We start from the raw sequence: 18,590 nt of genomic DNA on the forward strand, positions 1-18,590 counted from the left end.
TTTCCTTCCTTCCTTCCTTTCCACAACTCCCTTCCTTATATCTTTTTTCAGCTCAGTACTCTTAAGACCAAAGCAACAGAGTTCAGCTCAAATATCCCTTTTCTATGAAACCTCCTACCCCTTCCCCTCAAGAAGGGAGTAGCACTTTTTCTTCTCAACTTGTCTGGCACTTTTCTGTAGTACCCTTGATGCAGGCATCACTATTTGACTCATTGACTTTTTATGCATTTCTCACTTACTCTATTTGAAAAATGGTTTATAAAGCTTTTTTTTTTTTTTAATATTTGTCAGAGTGCCTGGCACATGCGTTATCTTGCACATGTAAACAGAACATTTCTGAATAAATGAGTGAAGATAAATACGTTAGAAAGAAGAATATTTAAGAGGTTATTAATCACTCCGTGATGTTAACCTTCATACCAGTATGATGGTGATATTCACTAGACTGGTAGCTGTGGAAATGAAGTAAGAAAATTATGAAAGCTATTCAGGAGATAGAATTAGCAAGGCATGGCAAAGAAAGTGAGGAAGAGGGAGCATTCAAGATTATTTCCAGATTTCCGGCTTTAGGAAATGAGCAGCTGATTGTACCATTTACGAAGATAGAGAATTCTGAAGAAATAGCAGCTTGGGGGAGAAAAATAATTCATTTTATTTGCACATGCTGAATTTTAAGTGCCTGTGAGATCCAAGTTAAAAAAAACAACAACTCGGCGATTGATTATGAATCTCGAGTGAGAGTGGTGTGGATATATATATAGGGAAACTGTCGGTACATGTGTAGTAATTGAAGCTATATGAGTGACTGGGAGAGATTATGAGGGACAGGGTGTAAACAAGGACTAGAAAGGACTTAGCATCAAAGGAACAACAGAATTTTAGGGTTTAGGCAAAAAGGAAATTTGTGGGGACTGAGTAAAAAGTATCCAATACTAGTGAGAAAGATCAGGATGAGAACTTAAGTGTCCAGCAGAGAGGTGGGTGGCCTCGGTGAAAACAGCTCCTGTGGAGCGTTCAGAAGAAAAGCCAGATAGAAGTGTATTCAGTAGGGAGAGGAGAGGAGAGCTGATGCAAACAGCAGCTATGGAAAATTACTCAGGAGTCTGACTGCCGAGAGAAGATGGAGATTGTGGCTGAAGAGAGAAACTGTTGTCAGAGGAGGTATTTTTTATTTTCTTTTTTAATTTTTATTATTGGAGAGATTAATTTTGAAATATTGATGGAAAGAAGATAGTAGCAAAGGTCAAATTAATGATAACAAAGAGCAGGAAGATTGATAGGTTCTTGAGAATGTAAAAGCGCCTATACACTAAAGCTAAGAGAAAAGATATTGCCCTTCTAACAGGGAGATAAGTGCCGTATAGTTTTACTGGTAGACATGGGAAGTTGAAGGAGATTCTGCCTAATAGTTTCTTTTGTTTGGTGACATGAGATCCAAAGATATCTATAAAATGTGTGCTTAAGTATGTAATGTAAAGGGGTACTTAAGGTTTGAAATGACGAAACAATCAATATTTAAAACAGCAAATGGATACATGCATAAGTATGTGTGTGTGTCTATTTGTACATGATCAGACATCAAGGGATAATGACTGATAAAAGTGGTGACCCCTACCCAGGTCTGCTCCAGTGGGTAGGGTAAGAGCTACTGTGCAACTTGGACATGCACCAGACAACCCACCAGCTTGGAGATGCCATATGCAATGCCGCTACATGTGCAGTAAGACCTCCATGTTACAAAAATAAAATCTTGTTCTGGATCCTGGACCCAGGGATAGAGACATCAATACAGTTTCTGGAGACAGCTGATGGGCACACACAGAGAGAAATGAACTACTCAAAAAAAGGTTGCAAATTCGTACTCGAAGTGAAAAATTATTCCTGAGAAAGGTAGTTAACAAAAATTAAAATCCAAGAGGCAATTTCACTGCTGGTGCTGGTGAATTGAAAATAACAGAGCAATCTAGAAATCACATTAGGGACTTCCCTGATAGTCTAGTGCTTAAGACTCCACACTTCTAATGCAAGGGGCACAGGTTCAACCCCTGGCTGGGGAACTAAGATCCTACATGCTGCATAGCCAACAGATAAATAAATTAAATAAATAAATAAAAATCACTTTAACATAAATATATTTAATATTGTCAAGAGACAGAGGAGGACATGACACTCAAAAAATAAGAGCTAAAATTCAAAAACATATAGATATATCGCTATACATAATATTTAGTAAATATTACTATTATTTACTATTTAGTAAATTATTACTATTTAGTAATAGTAAATAATTGTAACTTTCTTCTAAGACTACTTAGTTACTTCCAGGACTTAGTAACTCTTTGTTACTACTTAATTACTAAAAATAACTAAGAAATAAAAAACACCAGACTGTATAAATTCAGTTCAAGTATTTAGACCCTCACCCAAACATAGCAGGAAAAGAACAGGGTAGTAAATATTAAATACTCAGAAAAGTTACAGAGCCTGGTGTTTATGTTATGTTTATGTTTAGGATGTAGAAATATGGAAAGAGTGTTGCTCCTGCACTAAGAACAACAATGACAAAAGCCTGATAAACTGCAAAATCCTAAATTCTCTTGAAACTATCAGAGAGCTAAGTCTGTAGGGCAACTAAGTAACCTGAAGTCCAAGAGATGACAGGTCCTACAAGCAGAGACGACTTGAGCACACTTCACCTGTGGCCTCAAGTGAGGAGAGGAAGAGATTGATGTCAAGTGCACACAAGCAGGTAAGGAGAATTCAGCTAAACATATTCACAAACTGCTAAAGGCAATTTTTAGATAATAGAACTCCTGGGAGCCATAGACACAAGGGCAACCCATACCCACTGACAGTCTCTTCTCTAAAGGCTTCCAATGGGTGCTAATGAAAGCTTACTAGAAGGACTGGCGACTGGGGAAAACTCATCAGTGCAAGGCTGGAGAGGGGAAAACGTCCTTTCTGCAGGAAAACCAGGAAGCCCCACCCAGACCCTAGATCCTATGGAACAAAAGCTTTCATTCACTAGAGGAAGTGCTGAAAACTGTCACCCATACCCCTTCCCCAGGCATAGTTGTAAAAGACCCACTGCAGCTGGGAGATGCATAGAATGATGCCAAATATAAGTCTGATAGCATACTGGCTTTTTTCCCCCTCTAAAATATCTGAGGCCTTTTGCTCTTTTTTTTTTTTTTTTTTTTTTTTAAAGAAAGATACAACAATGCATAAAGCTGAGTGATTTCCTGGGCAGTATAACTTAAATTTAGCTTACAGGTTTTGGCAAGTGATGTTGTTCTAATTCTTCAACTATGTTCTTCACAGTTGCTATATAATCCCTTGGACTTTTAACACCATTATTTAAAAATATATATCAATAGTTTTATCAGCCAACATATTATCCAAGTTTATGTGCTCTTTGATGAATATGAAACTAAAATACTCTTCATTGTTTCAAATATTTTGCTGGAAAGTTTTGAGAAAAGTGTATTCTTGAGCCATCAAAGCCTTGATCACTCTCTGAAGAGGATGCTGAATTACTGCTGACATGGCCCTGCTGCTGCTGCTGCTGCTGCTGCTGCTGCTGAGTCGTTTCAGTTGTGTCCGACTCTGTGCGACCCCATAGATGGCAGCCCACCAGGCTCCCCTGTCCCTGGGAGTCTCCAAGCAAGAACACTGGAGTGGGTAGCCATTTCCTTCTCCAATGCATGAAAGTGAAAACTGAAAGTGCAGTTGCTCAGTCGTGTCCGACTCCTAGCGACCCCATGGACAGCAGCCTACCAGGCTCCTCCATCAATGGGATTTTCCAGGCAGGAGTACTGGAGTAGGGTGCCATCGACTTCTCCAGACATGACCCTAGGCCACGCTTTTCACCAGACTCTCCCCAAATCTGACTTTGAGCAGAAATCCAGGCATGATTACCTCCCTACTTCCTTCCTTGTCTTAAGAACAGGTTCAAAATTCTTGCATGTCTCTCTTGCTGAAACTGTCACTATAGTTTCATCATTCAAATAGGTTACGATATCGAAATTCCTAGATTGTTTAGGATTTGAATGAGATAAGAATTCAAAATCAAACTAATACCTCACAACCATTCATAAAGAACTGTAATTAAAGACTGTTTTTATCCAAGTTCAGTGTCCTCTAGAGTTTGTTGGGGCTTCCCTGGTGGCGCAGAGGTTAAAGCGTCTGCCTGAAATGTGGGAGACCTGGGTTCGATCCCTGGGTCCGGAAGATCCCCTGGAGAAGGAAATGGCAACCCACTCCAGTATTCTTGCCTGAAGAATCCCATGGACAGAGGAGCTTGGTGGGCTACAGTCCATGGGTCGCAAAGAGTCGGACACGACTGAGCGACTTCACTTTCACTTTTCATAGCTTGTTCAGAGTACTGAGCAACTGGGATTATACCTGGAGGTAAAAACCTCAAGAGCTAAATATTTTCCTCTATTGCTCAGGGAAAATTCACCCTAAAAACAAAAACAAAGAAAGAAACAAAAACACCTTCTGAACCCAAACCAAACCACGCTAAACCAAAACAACAGAAAAATTCAGCAATACATCAGGTGGCACAGTGGTTACAAATCTGCCTGCCAATGCAGGAGACGCAGGGGACATGGGTTCAATCCCTGGGTCAGGAAGATCCTCTAGAGTAGGAAATGGCAAACCACTCCAGTATTCTTCCCTGTAAAACTCCATGGATAGAGGAGCCTGGCAGGCCACAGTACATAAGGTCACAAATAGCCAGACACAACTGAGCATTTGTGCTTGCACGCATGCACACACACACACTGTATGTATGTTGAATCTAATAGCTTTAACTGTCATTCCAAGATGGCAGCCTATCAATAAGACTATCAGTTTAACTATGTTCCTTGTTTATGCTTGGTCACTGGGCAAATGCGAGACCCTTTATCAATCCTGCTATCCACATACAACTCTGTGATTCCTTCCTTTTAAGTCCTTTTTTTTCCCCAAATGGATTTATTTTGAATCCATCTTAGTGCTCTCTAGAATCCTAGTTCTGTGGTAAAAAATATTTATCTACATCTTTCTCACTCAATGTTTTTTCAAACCTCCTACACTAACCACAACCAAGTCAAGGAATAACTTCCCTTGAAAATCTCTCAAGTACCACCTGTTCATATCTTATACATCCTGGTTCTGTTACCTCAGAGAGCAGGAGGGACTTTGGCAATCTCTTAGCTCACCATTGTTGCCTCTAGATATATTACTTTCTTTTTTGAGTGAAAAATATTTCCTCATTTGATATGTAATATTTGGTAGCACTCTACTCTGCTGTTGTCACTCATTGACCTTCTGGTCATGTCCCTCTGTTGAACTTAAGATAAAATGACTCATGATTTTCTCTTTCATCACATCTTGCCATCATCATAGGGAACTTCAACTGTTGCATGAACAACCTCCAAGATTCTTAAAAATGCTTGCCATAAGGTTCTAGGAAAATGATATTTTCTAACAATTATAATATGCATGAATTTTTGAAGCAACTATTCTATACAAAGATAGTTAATTTCCTTTTTCTCTTCAAATACATCCAAGAAGTCTGCTTTAGTCAGCAACCCCCATGAAACTGCTCAGCAGTTGGACTGTGTTTATGCAAAGTTCAGCACACTTAGCAAGGAATAAGATTTTTTAACGTAATGATCTATATGGAAACATGAAGAAACACAAGGATTAGTATAGGATAATGGAACAAATGAACTAAAGAATAGCCATATCTACTATTCAAAAAACTATTAGTGTTTGTTTTCATAGTTTTCAAGGGCAAGAGCCCTTGTATTCAAAAAACTTTGTATTAAAAAACAAAAACCTTGCATTTAAAAAAAGGAGGCAGGGGCAAGAGCCCTAGTATTCAAAAAACTATTAGTGTTTGTTTTCACAGTTTTCAAGGGCAAGGGCCCACTGTTTCTCCCTTTTCCTAGCAAAGGAATAAAATTATCATTTTCTACTTACAATTTTTTTTAAACTGTATGAATATTTATTAAAAACCACAGATAATTACACTGTGAATACAACTCTTCTTGAAACCTTTGCCAGGAGGGCCAAGGGACATAGTTCTCTCAGGCCGTTTGGATTCTCTTCATCATCTAGTGCTGCCACCTGCTGACCTCTTTGGTATCCCACACTTTTTATGTCCTGTGTTAGATCAGAACTGGCTTTCCAGGTGCCTCAGTGGTAAAGAATCCGTCTGCCAGAGCAGGAGCTGCAGGAAACAAGAGTTCAGTCGCTGAGTTGGGAAGATCCCCTGCAGGAGGGCGTAGCAACCCACTCTAGTATTCCTGTCTGGAGAATCCCATGGACAGAGGAACCTGGTGGCTATAGTCCATAAGGTCGCAGAGTCAGACACGACTGCGCAACTGAGCATGCACGCACATTAGATGGGAACAGATGTTATTAATTTTAATGTGTAGCTGAAAATTATCAAGCTCCCTGCATGGAGCTGCCTTACACTCAGGCTCTTTGGAGCCTTTATCAGTGGTATTCCTATAACCTGTATCTACGTCATTGTCTGTACCATTCTGGGATTTAAGATTTGCACTTCTTCCAAAAGCTCTGAAAAGTGCTGGCCACAGCTATTTGTTGCCTGAGAATGGCCTTTCCGCTCTGTACGTCCTGCTTTGTGCCTGCTGACTATTTCTGGGCCCCTCTGAACCGTGCTGCAGCTGTACTAGGACAGGATATTAAATGTTTTGTCAGGATGATGGCAGTCCCATCCATTTCTGTTCAACAAAAGCTTATTGGAGCTTCCGAGTTGAGTCCTACCTCACAAAGGCTCCGTCTCTGGACTGAAACACGAGATCTACATGACTTGATTGCAGGATCTGACACTTCTTCCAGCCTGCCCTAGCCAGGTGATACTGCTTAGCTGTTTGCATTCACTTTCTCTAGGTTATAGACAAAAATAAATCCAGGGGGCTGAGGGGACCTCCAAGTCTTATTCTTCTAGATGATTGGGAAGAGCAAAATCTGATTTTCTGAGTGGGGTCTGTATGAATCAGTGAAGTGAACTTTCAAAACTCACATGCTTTAGTTGATATGTGTTCACAAAAATAGTTTACCCTCCCAGTGAGTCTGAGTTACATCTTCACATTCATTCACAGCCCCACCCCAGAGCCACACTGTCTTAGAATCTTCAGAGCTAAAGCTTTCTGAATGCCTCTGATAGAGTTAAGAGTGAAAATATTAATGAAAATATATGTCTGCATAATCAGATATATATTTTTATCAATTAATAATAACAGCTCCCATTATTAACTGTTTGCCAAGCAACATACCTGGTAACATATCACTTCATCCCCCCAACAACCCTATGAGGTTGGTACTATTATTAAGCATTTGTTATCATTGCCAGTTTTCAACAGATAGCTTAGAAATCCTAAAGAAGTCACACAATGAAGAAGTTATAGGACTGGGACAAGAACCTGTTTGATTCTAAGCGCCAGTCTGCTCATTTGCTCTGTCACACATGGCCATTGCCTTCCTGTCATAGAGCGACTTCCCTGATGGTTCAGTGGTTAAGACTCCACACTTCCACTGCAGGGGGTGTGGGTTCAATCCCTGGCTGGGGAACTAGGAACTAAGATCCTGCATACCTTATGACAGGGCCAGAAAAAAAAAAGAAAAAGAAATTAAATTAAGAACAAATAAAAGTGTGTACAGCTTTTCCTCACTTGTTTTTCTCCTTTTTGGATTTCAAAATTATTACAATCTTTATGTTTCTGCCCTTTTTGTTTTTGTAATTGTTACTGTAGGTTTAATTATCAGAGATACCTAACATATATTCCAAATGCACAGAGGATTTAATGAGGGAGGGAGGCTTTCTACGCCTCATGGCTTAGCATGTTACCAGAGAGATAGAGTCTTCACCCACAATAGGATCTTTCCTTGATTATTACTCCTTATTCAGTACATTGGGAAGTGTGTGTCATGCGTGTGCTACCTTAGTAAGCTTTTTATTAACTGTGTCTTTCCAATGATCCACTTTATTGTAATGATATATATACAGGGACTGTTCTACCAGACTATAGGCTTCTCAAGGAAGGATGTGGCATCTCTTATTTCCATATGCCCAAGGCTGGCAGACTGAAGACCATCAAGACAATGTCTTAGAAGCAAATGGCTCTGTGCACCACCTACGCCATACCTCCACCCTGCATGTGTGTACACGCAACTTAACTTTGCAGAACCTGACTCTTTTGTAACAGGGATAGTAATGTATCTGTTAGGCTTGCAGAGAAGTAATGTACACAAACCATGTTGTTACATTACGGCACATTAAGTCACATTATTACATTGTGACTGTTACAGTCACAAAAGAATGACTATTATTGTAATTACAGGAAACAGTAGACTGGTCACTCATTACTTACTGAGTGTCCACCCTATGTGTCAAATACTGTTCTAGATTCTAGAGCTCATAGGACTTAGTATAGGACACCAATATAAGAAAAATTATACAATTAAAAAAATTATGTATGGAAAAAGAGAAAGAAAGGTTAAATGAAATACTGAAGCCAGACATAAAAAGACATATATTGTTTACATGCAGAATCTTAAAAATTATGTAAATGAACTTATTTTCAAAACAGAAACAGTCACATGGACTTAGAGAACAAACATACAGTTACCAGGGGGAAGGATGGGGGGAAAAGGATAGGTTGGGAGGTTAGGACTGATATATACACACTGTTGTATTTAAAATAGATAACTAACAAGGACCTACTGTATAGCACAGGGAACTCTGCTGAATATTCTGTAATAACCTGAATGGGGAAAGAACTTGAAAAAGAATCAGATCAGATCAGATCAGTCGCTCAGTCGTGTCCGACTCTTTGCGATCCCATGAATCGCAGCACGCCAGGCCTCCCTGTCCATCACCAACTCCCGGAGTTCACTCAGACTCACGTCCATCGAGTCAGTGATGCCATCCAGCCATCTCATCCTCTGTCGTCCCCTTCTCCTCCTGCCCCCAATCCCTCCCAGCATCAGTCTTTTCCAATGAGTCAACTCTTCACATGAGGTGGCCAAAGGACTGGAGTTTCAGCTTTAGCATCATTCCTTCCAAAGAAATCCCAGGGCTGATCTCCTTCAGAATGGACTGGTTGGATCTCCTTGCAGTCCAAGGGACTCTCAAGAGCCTTCTCCAACACCACAGTTCAAAAGCATCAATTCTTCGGCGCTCAGCCTTCTTCACAGTCCAACTCTCATATCCATACATGACCACAGGAAAAACCATAGCCTTGACTAGACGAACCTTTGTTGGCAAAGTAATGTCTCTGTTTTTGAATATGCTATCTAGGTTGGTCATAACTTTCCTTCCAAGGAATAAGTGTCTTTTAATTTCATGGCTTCAGTCACCATCTGCAGTGATTTTGGAGCCCAGAAAAATAAAGTCTGACATTGTTTCCACTGTTTCCCCATCTATTTCCCATGAAGTGATGGGACCGGATGCCATGATCTTCATTTTCTGAATGTTGAGCTTCAAGCCAACTTTTTCACTCTCCACTTTCACTTTCATCAAGAGGCTTTTTGTATATACATAACAGAATCACCTTGTTGTACACCTAAACTAACACAATGTCGTTAATCAATTAAAATAAAAAATAACAGTAGATAATCTCATCTGAAGCAGGTCAGGGGGAAAGAGAATGCTGCTCAGAGAGTCACATAAGCCTAACTGAGAAAACCAAACTTGTTCCTTCTTTGTTTCTTAATTAATTAGGCAGCAACATCAAGTTGCAAGCAAATGAGCGTCAGAAATAATAGCTGCAAGGAATGGAAAGTGATCTGACTATAAAACATAATAGAATTCCCAGGCAGTACTGAGGAATCAGTTCTTAATGAATATGAATTCAGAATGAGAAAAAAAATCTTAATTGCATGGTTTCTTCAAGCAGGATTCAAGAAATTAGAAAAGAAGAAGCTGTTTAGTTGAGTTCATGCAGGTTTGCATTGACTGGGTAGCTGGCAAATGGATGCAGGGTCTTGACAAAAGAGTGATTAAGGTTATGGGCCATGGACTTTACACTAGATACAGATGGAATTGGCAATAAAAAATGACTATCAGGAAGAATATGGAGAGAACTATTATCTGAAAATCCTGATAATGCTAGGAAGCTTGTAATGGAAGTAGATGAGCAGATGATTAAATTTAGGAAGTTGTCATCCAAGAGTAAGACATTTGGATTAATGACGTCACAAATGGAGCAATTTGAGAACATAACAAATCAAGATTATGACCACAGAAGCCGGGTGGCTGCGGTGCAGAGATGGAGAATATCCCTTAGGCTGTGGAGGTCATGGAGACCAGAGTACTGAAGTCTGCATCTAGACTTGCACAGTGAACCTTGCCATAGTCATTAAATCATGAGGTGGAGTGATCAGGAGGTTAACAACAAGGCAGAGGAGAGAAGGTGAGACTGCACAGAAGCAGGGAGGTTGCCAGTATGGAGAAGGAACAATGGTCTGAAAGCCACTAATGGGAGCAAAGAAGACACCAACACCATCTGAGGTTAGCAGGTTAGGAAAGTAGAAACTTCTTCCAAGTGAGAGTTCTGCAGAATATGTGTTCTCAGGGGATAGCCAATTTTCAGGTAAGAAAAGAAAGTTGAGAGAATATTCTGAAAAGGTTCAGAATATAATGGAATGTTTTGATCACAGAGTCCTACGGGTTCAGGAAAAGGAGAAGCGAAAGAAAAATTAAGTCAGAATGTAGCTTCCTGTACGAAGAAAAGTAGGTGAAACAGACTAGGTAAAAACAGCAAAGATTGGGAATGGGGATTTAATTCTATTAGTTCCTTGTACAATTGAGTGTATTGTGGTCGGTCAGTCAGGTCTGACTCTTTGCAACCCTATGGACTGTATCTTGCCAGACTCTGGATTCTCCAGGCAAGAAGATTGGAGTGGGTAACCATTCTCTTCCCTATCCAGGGACTGAACCCTGGTTGTCTGTCCTGCAGGTACATTCTTTACCATCTGAGCCAACAGGGAAGCCCACAATTAAGGATACTTCAACCTAACCACACTCAAGGATAGCCGCAACCAAAGACGTAAAGATTGGGGCTTAGGTCTAGGCATTTCCTTTTCACATTGTCTTCCTCTGCTTATTCAACAAATATTTATTCCAATCTAAATGATCGGAATGTGTTGGTGAACTAAACCGGCAAAGAACTGTGTTCTTATGCTGTTTTATGTTCAAGAGATAAGACAGAAAATAAGTGATGAGTAGATTTACACAACAAATGAGAACATAGCATAGTATGTTTGATTCCATTTGTTTGACTTCCTATGAATGTGTGCATGCAAAGTCACTTCAGTCATGTCAGACTCTCTGAGACCCTATGGACTGTAGCCTGCCAGGCTCCTCTGTCCATGGGATTTTCCAGGCAAGAATACTGGAGTGAGTTGCCATACCCTCCTCCAGGGGATCTTCCCAAACCAGGGACTGAACCTATGTCTTTCATGTTTCCTGCATTGGCAGGTAGATTCTTTACCACTAGAACCACCTGGGAAAACCCTTGGTATGAATAGAATGCTAGATTTCTAATTTATGTTCACTCAAAACTTTGATACAGTTCCATGTATCTTGGCATCTAATATTACTGCTAAAAGACTAGAAAATTTATTATCTTAGTGGTTAAAAAAATTTGAATGACCTTCTAATCCAAGTCTGAGAATATAAAGAAATACTATGTCATTAAAAAAAAGAAACAGGAAATTAACATGTGATACAGTATTATCAATTAAAGCACAGATTTTGTTCAAATTTCACAAAATTTTATGCTAGTGTAAATTATTTGGTTTCAGACCTTATTCATGATTCCACATTATATTTAGTTGCATTGAGCAGCTTTAGCAGCATGCAACACATTCTGATAAATTCTCTATTCATTTTTATTCTGTTACAAATATTTTCTAATTTTCCTTGTTATGGCTTCTTGGATACACCCATCATTTAAAAGTAGACATTTAATTTCCAAATACATGGAGTTTTTAAAGTACCTTTGATATTAATTTCTCATTTGATATTAGCTTCACATTTAAATGGTTTCTTCTCTGCAATCACACTGTGTTTTTTCAGTCTTCTAATTTTATTGAAGCTTTCAATGGCTAAGTCAAAGATCTCTCTTGGTAAATGTCACATTGTACTTGAAAATATGTGGGTTATTTTCAAGTATCTTTTGATATTGATTTCTAACATAATTCAACATTAATAAGAGAACAGACTCTATGATTTCATTACCTTTAGACCATGAAATTTTTGCACCTTGTTTTATGTCCCTGGAGTGTCTCCTAGTTTATAGTCTATGGGAACTTTGAATAGTATTGTATCCTACTTTTGTGTAAAAATTGCATAAATCTTAATCTTGTTGAATTGGTTCACGGTGTTTTTCAGGTATACTATACCCTTCTACTTTTCTTTATATTCATTCTATTATTTTTTGAGTGTTTGATATTGAAGCTCCAACTAAAAATCCTAATTTACCTACTTAAGAAATAATTGTACTAAATAGTGGAACTATATGTAATTTTGTTCTGTATTTTCCAAGTCTCTTGTAAATGTGCTATTATACTTTCATAATTTAAAAAAGAAAGAGAAAAAAAGTGATGAGTGCAACCAAAATGAATAATGTAGAGCATATAACGGGTAGTTACACATGACAAGAAGAATGAGTTCAAATAATGTAGGGTGGTTGGATTAGGACTCAATGAGATACTGATGTTTGAACAAAGCTTGAAGGAGATGATGGAATTAGCCATGTGGATACCTAAGGAGAAGAAGATTTCAAGCAGAGGGAATAGCTAGTGCAAAGACACTAAAGCAGGAGTGTGCCTGATTGTGCACGCGTGCTATGTTGCTTCAGTCGTGTTCGATTCTTTGTGACCCCGTGGACTGTAGCCCACCAGGCTCCTCAGTTCATGGGATTCTCCAGGCAAGAATACTGGAATGGGTTGTCATACCCTTTTCCAGGGGATCTTTCTGATCCAGGGATTGAACCCATGTCTCTTATGTCTCCTGCACTGGCCTGCAGGTTCTTTACTGCTAGCCCACGTGGGATACCTGTGCCCCTGGTTATATTTTAGGAATAGTTGGAAGCCAGGGAAGTTAGAGTGAGTAAGAGAGAGGTCAGAAGATAAAAGCTTCTCAAACTTTCATGTATATACATATGAGTTACCTGGAGATCTTATAAAAATGCAGAATCAGATTCAACGAGTCCTGCTGGAGGCCTGAGATTCTGCATTTCTAATGTCCTTCCAGGTGCTAAAGATGCTGCAGGTGCATGGTTCATGCTTTGAGTAAGTGAGGATTTAGATGGCTCTCACCTTGGAAGGAGGAGCCTGGTGGGCTGCAGTCCATGGGGTGGCGAAGAGTCGGACACAACTGAGCAACTTCACTTTCACTTTTCACTTTCAGGCATTGGAGAAGGAAATGGCACCCCACTCCAGTGTTCTTGCCTGGAAAATCCCAGGGACGGGGAGCCTGGTGGCTGTCGTCTATAGGGTCACACAGAGTCGGACACGACTGAGTGACTTCACTTTCACTTTTCACTTTCATTCATTGGAGAGGGAAATGGCAACCCACTCCAGTGTTCTTGCCTGGAAAATCCCAGGGACGGGGAGCCTGGTGGCTGCCGTCTATGGGGTCACACAGAGTCGGACACGACTGAAGTGACTTAGCAGCACAAGGAAGTATTATAGTGATTGACCATGGGATTTAATATGGCAATGATTTGGCCTGGAGTAGCTGGTGGAAGGCAATGGCACCCCACTCCAGTACTTTTGCCTGGAAAATCCCACGGGCAGAGGAGCCTGGTAGGCTGCAGTCTACAGGGTCACTAGGAGTCGGACACGACTGAGCGACTTCACTTTCACTTTTCACTTTCATGCATTGGAGAAGGAAATGGCAACCCACTCCAGTGTTCTTGCCTGGAGAATCCCAGGGACGGGGGAGCTGGGCGGGGTGCCATCTATGGGGTCGCACAGAGTTGGACACGACTGAAGCGACTTAGCAGCAGCAGCAGCAGCTGGTGAAAAGTCAAACAAGGTCTTGTGGCCTTCACACCTAACAGGGCAGTGATCTTAAGCAATAGTTACTGAACATATGATCTCACCCTTCGTGGGGTTGATGGTACATGCAAAAGGTGGTTTCAACATTTTAATGAAAAAATAACATTTTCAAGGCAACTTGCAATGAAGTGTCAGTGATACCTTTAGGTTTGCAATTTTGATGCATGGATGTTATTAATACACACAGTGACACACACAAATACACAATAATATTCTATACTGTTCAGTTCAGTTCAGTTGCTCAGTCATGTCTGACTCTTTGCGACCCCATGAACCGCAGCACACCAGGGCTCCCCATCCATTACCAACTCCCAGAGTTCACCCAAACTCATGTCCATTGAGGCAGTGATGCCATCTAACCACCTCATCCTCTGTCATCCCCTTCTCCTCCTGCCTTCAATCTTTCCCAACATCAGGGTCTTTTCAAATGAATCAGCTCTTTGCATCAGGTAGCCAAAATATATAGTTAGGAAATGAAAATCCTAGAGGAGGGCATGGCAGCCCACTCCAGTATTCTTGCCTGGAGAATCCCCATGGACAGAGGAGCCTGGCGGGCTGAAGTCCATGGGGTCACAAAGTGTAGGACATGACTGAGCAAATAAGCACAGAAAATGAAAATATACTATACTGTTAGGAAGTGGCTTAAAGGGTAAAGCATCTGCCTGCAATGTGGGAGACCCGGGTTCGATTCCTGAGTGGGGAAGATCCCCTGGAGAAGGAAATAGCAACGCACTCCAGTACTCTTGCCTGGAAAATCCCATGGATGGAGGAGCCTGGTAGGCTATAGTCCATGGGGTCGCCAAGAGTCAGACATGACTAAGCAACAGATTTGCTTGTTTGTTTGTTAAGAAGTGAAAATATGCTATAATGTTCAGTTCAGTTCAGTTCAGTTCAGTCACTTAGTCGTGTCCGACTCTTTTCGACCCCATGAATCACAGAACACCAGGCCTCCCTGTCCATCACCAACTCTCGGAGTTCACCCAAACTCATGTGTATTGAGTCTGTGATGCCATCCAGCCATCTCATCCTCTGTCGTCCCCTTCTCCTCCTGCCCCCAATCCCTCCCAGCATCAGGATCTTTTCCAATGAGTCAGCTCTTCATATGAGTTGGCCAAAGTATTGGAGTTTCAGCCTCAGCATCAGTCCTTCCAATGAACACCCAGGACTGGTCTCCTTTAGGATGGACTGGTTGGATCTCCTTGCAGTCCAAGGGGCTATACTGTTAGGAAATGAAAATTTGAGATTTAGGAAGTATTCCATCATGTTGCCTTTTGATAGTAGCTCTGCTCATCACTGTTTGAGTATCTGCCAACGTTACACTTCATTAATATGTAATCACCACTGTGGCTGCCGGTAAACCCATTACTGATTCTTTAAAATTCATTCATCCACCATTGCAAAAACTTCCTGCTGACCTAAAAGCAAACCCCAAATGCTGCTGAGTTATAAACTATCCCACAGAACTCCTCTTTCCTTTATCTTATATCTTGGTTTAGTTCTGTTTCACCTTGCTTTCTAGTTAAAATACTGATATTCATATGGATTTTGATCTTAATCTCTAAATTGAAGGTAAAGAATTTTTTCTAATCTTCCACTCATCTTCAGTATCTAGATCATTTCTCCTACAGATTTTTTTAGGGTTATCTTGCCCCTCTGGCCTTATTAGGCTATTTTTAATTAAGATTCCCTGAAACAATGAATGACCCCTCCTCCCCTCACAGTCATTTTCCCCAGCATCAGTAAGACAAAAGATGCTACTAATTTCTGTTTCTCTCTTCCCTGGCTTCTTCTTTGTTTCCTTTGCATGCTACTCTTTCTCATATATACACACAGAAAGTGTCATCTTATCTAGAATTTAGTCTACCTTTTTTTTTCCTCTTGAAGAACTAATGGGGTTCTTAACAACATGGGGTTTAAAATTGGGTTTTTATTTCATCCAGGCTTGTTCATTTGTGTATTTCAAGTGTCTACAGGAAATAGGTCTCCATGACAAAAAAGAAATGGGCCAAAGTGATATCATGTGTGCATGTTTTCTCCAGTTGTCTTCAGATCTGGACCAAAGCCTGAGGTTTTAGGATGTCTGGTCTCCAGACAGGCAAGCTTTACTATAATAAGCAAATTGTACACAGATATTAATGCTAATAGCTACAATGGGAAATAACATTAACTTTACAATCAAGACAAAAACTTCATATACACAAGGAAATACAAGTGTTTTTTAAGAATTATAACCATTTTTTGAGCTGGATGGCGCTGAGAGATCTTTCAGACAAATCAGGAGATGAGAAAAATTAAATATGTTCTTATCAATATATGCTATCACCTCCATCACTTGGATGCATTTTACTGCAAGCTGTACCCACTCCAGTATTCTTGCCTGGAGAATCCCCATGGACAGAGGAGCCTGGTGGGCTACAGTCCACGGGGTTGCAAAGAGTCAGACACAGTTGAGTGACTAAGCACAGCACAGCACATACTGGAGTAAGAGAAATGAGATATGCATTAATTTTCATGTGTCTATTGATAAGGCTTTGAAACCACACTTACATATCTCTGTTTTATTTCCACAACACTTGGTTCAGAGTTCTATTATTCTACTTCTTATTTAATGCATATCTAGAGATGCAAGAAATAAGACACAGGGAAATAAGGTTCCCCTCTGAAAATTAATGCTATTTAAATAACATGTAATTTGAAGATACATGTCTTCCTGAAATAGTTAGTTGCAGTTTAATCAATAATAACCTATTCTAAGAAAGCACTTTTTAATCAGTTTCTTGCAAAGACTTGGCAACATAGCATAGAAGTTATGAGCATCAACTTTAGAACCAAACTGAGTTCAAATTCTAGTTTTTCCATTTCCTAGCCTTAAATTAAGCAACTTACTTAACCTTCCTGTGTCTCATTTTCCCTACCTATAAAGTGGGCATAATATTTTCTGCCTCAAAAGTTTGTACTGAAGGTTAAATGAGTAAATATGTAACCAATAGTAAGTTCTATATGTCTGGGAATTGTTCTTTTTTAATTTTAATTTTATTGGATTATAGTTGATTTACAATGTATTAGTTTCAGGTGTACAGCGAAGTGGTTAGGTCACACATATACATGTGTTCATTCTTTCTTAGATTTTTTTTTCTCTTACAGGTTTTCACAGAAGGTTGAGTAGAGCTCCCTGTGCTATGCGGTGCATCCTTGCTGGTTATCAATCTTACATATAGTAATGTGTGCATGTGCATCCCAAGCTCCTAATTTATCTAGCCCCCACATGTTTCCCTTTGGGTAACCATAAATTTGTTTTCAATATCTGTAAGTCTTCTTCTGTTTTGTATTAACAAATACATTAATTTTATCATTTTTAAATCAGATTCCACCTGAGTGATAACATATGATATTTGTCTTTCTCTGTCTGACTGGCTTCACTCAGTTTGACAATCTCTAGGTCCATCCATGTCGCTGCAAATGCTATTATTAAATTCTTTTTTACGAGTGAATAATACCCATTGTATATGTGTAACACACCTTAATCCCTTCCTCTGTTGATGGACATTTAGTCTTTCCTGTCTTGACTGTTGTAAATAGTGCTGCAGTGACCACTGGGGTGCGTGTGTCTTTCTGGATCATGGTTTTCGCTGGATATATGCCCAGGAATGGGATTGGCAAATCACATGGTAGCTCTATTTTTAGTTTTTTAAGGAACTACTCTACTGTTCTTCATAGTGGTTGTGCAAATTTACATTCTCACCAACAGTGTAGGAGGGTTCCCTTTTCTCCACACCCTCTCCAGTGTTTATTGCTTGTACACTGGAATTGTTACCCATAACAGGAAAGGGGAGTAACATAAAAAGGGATTAGGAACATTCTGAACACGGCAAAGAACATCTTCACTGATTTACTCAAGTGGCCAGAATTCAGTTATTATTTCCTTGTTTGAGAGGTTAATCATCTTCCCTTAGTGCATTAATCGTCTTTCTTCAGTGTTTAGTCATGGACCTACAAGGATGACAAACACATTCTAAACTATTTAAGTTGTTCCAAGCCATACAATCCCATGAGGCTACTTGCCTTCTGGCCCTGTCCTTGCTAAGACTTTTCCACTGAACACACACATACACACACACTCTGTGCTGTATTTTTCATTTTCTTATTTTCCTTCCATGTTAGACTTGGAGCTTCCCAAGAGAGAAATCAAACTTATTTAAGTTGGTGTCACCATTGGGCAAGAGTGTTATTATTTTATTTGAATAGAATTTGAAAGCTATGCTGGAATATAAACATCTTGCAGTTAGGGTCTGTATCTTACTTGTATTTATAGTGCTAGTCTGTAGTGGAATGCCTAGCTGACAGCAGGCACTAAGTGGTTGTTGATTGAACATGTTAAAAATGTTGAGGTTCTTTTATGATAAGTCTAGACAGACTCCAAGGTATAAGTATCAGGGTTCCATAGTGCTCAGTTGATAAGGGCTCACTGGCACAATAGCTCCCAGAAAGAATCTAGGTTAATCTCT

The 18,590-nt window shown here is 39.9% G+C and overlaps 1 long non-coding RNA gene across 1 annotated transcript in view; it reads left to right on the forward strand.

The window, feature by feature from the left end:
• The window catches only part of LOC129644924 (uncharacterized), a 31,091-nt gene extending 13,727 nt beyond the window's left edge, over positions 1-17,364 (forward strand). Inside the window, exon 3 of the long non-coding RNA XR_008711062.1 lies at positions 17,230-17,364. This is a non-coding gene — a long non-coding RNA (uncharacterized LOC129644924). The remainder of the gene's footprint in view (positions 1-17,229) is intronic.
• Positions 17,365-18,590: the final 1,226 nt, after the last annotated feature.

This window comes from Bubalus kerabau, chromosome 2 (genome assembly GCF_029407905.1).
Source record: "Bubalus kerabau isolate K-KA32 ecotype Philippines breed swamp buffalo chromosome 2, PCC_UOA_SB_1v2, whole genome shotgun sequence".
Lineage (NCBI taxonomy): Eukaryota > Metazoa > Chordata > Mammalia > Artiodactyla > Bovidae > Bubalus > Bubalus kerabau.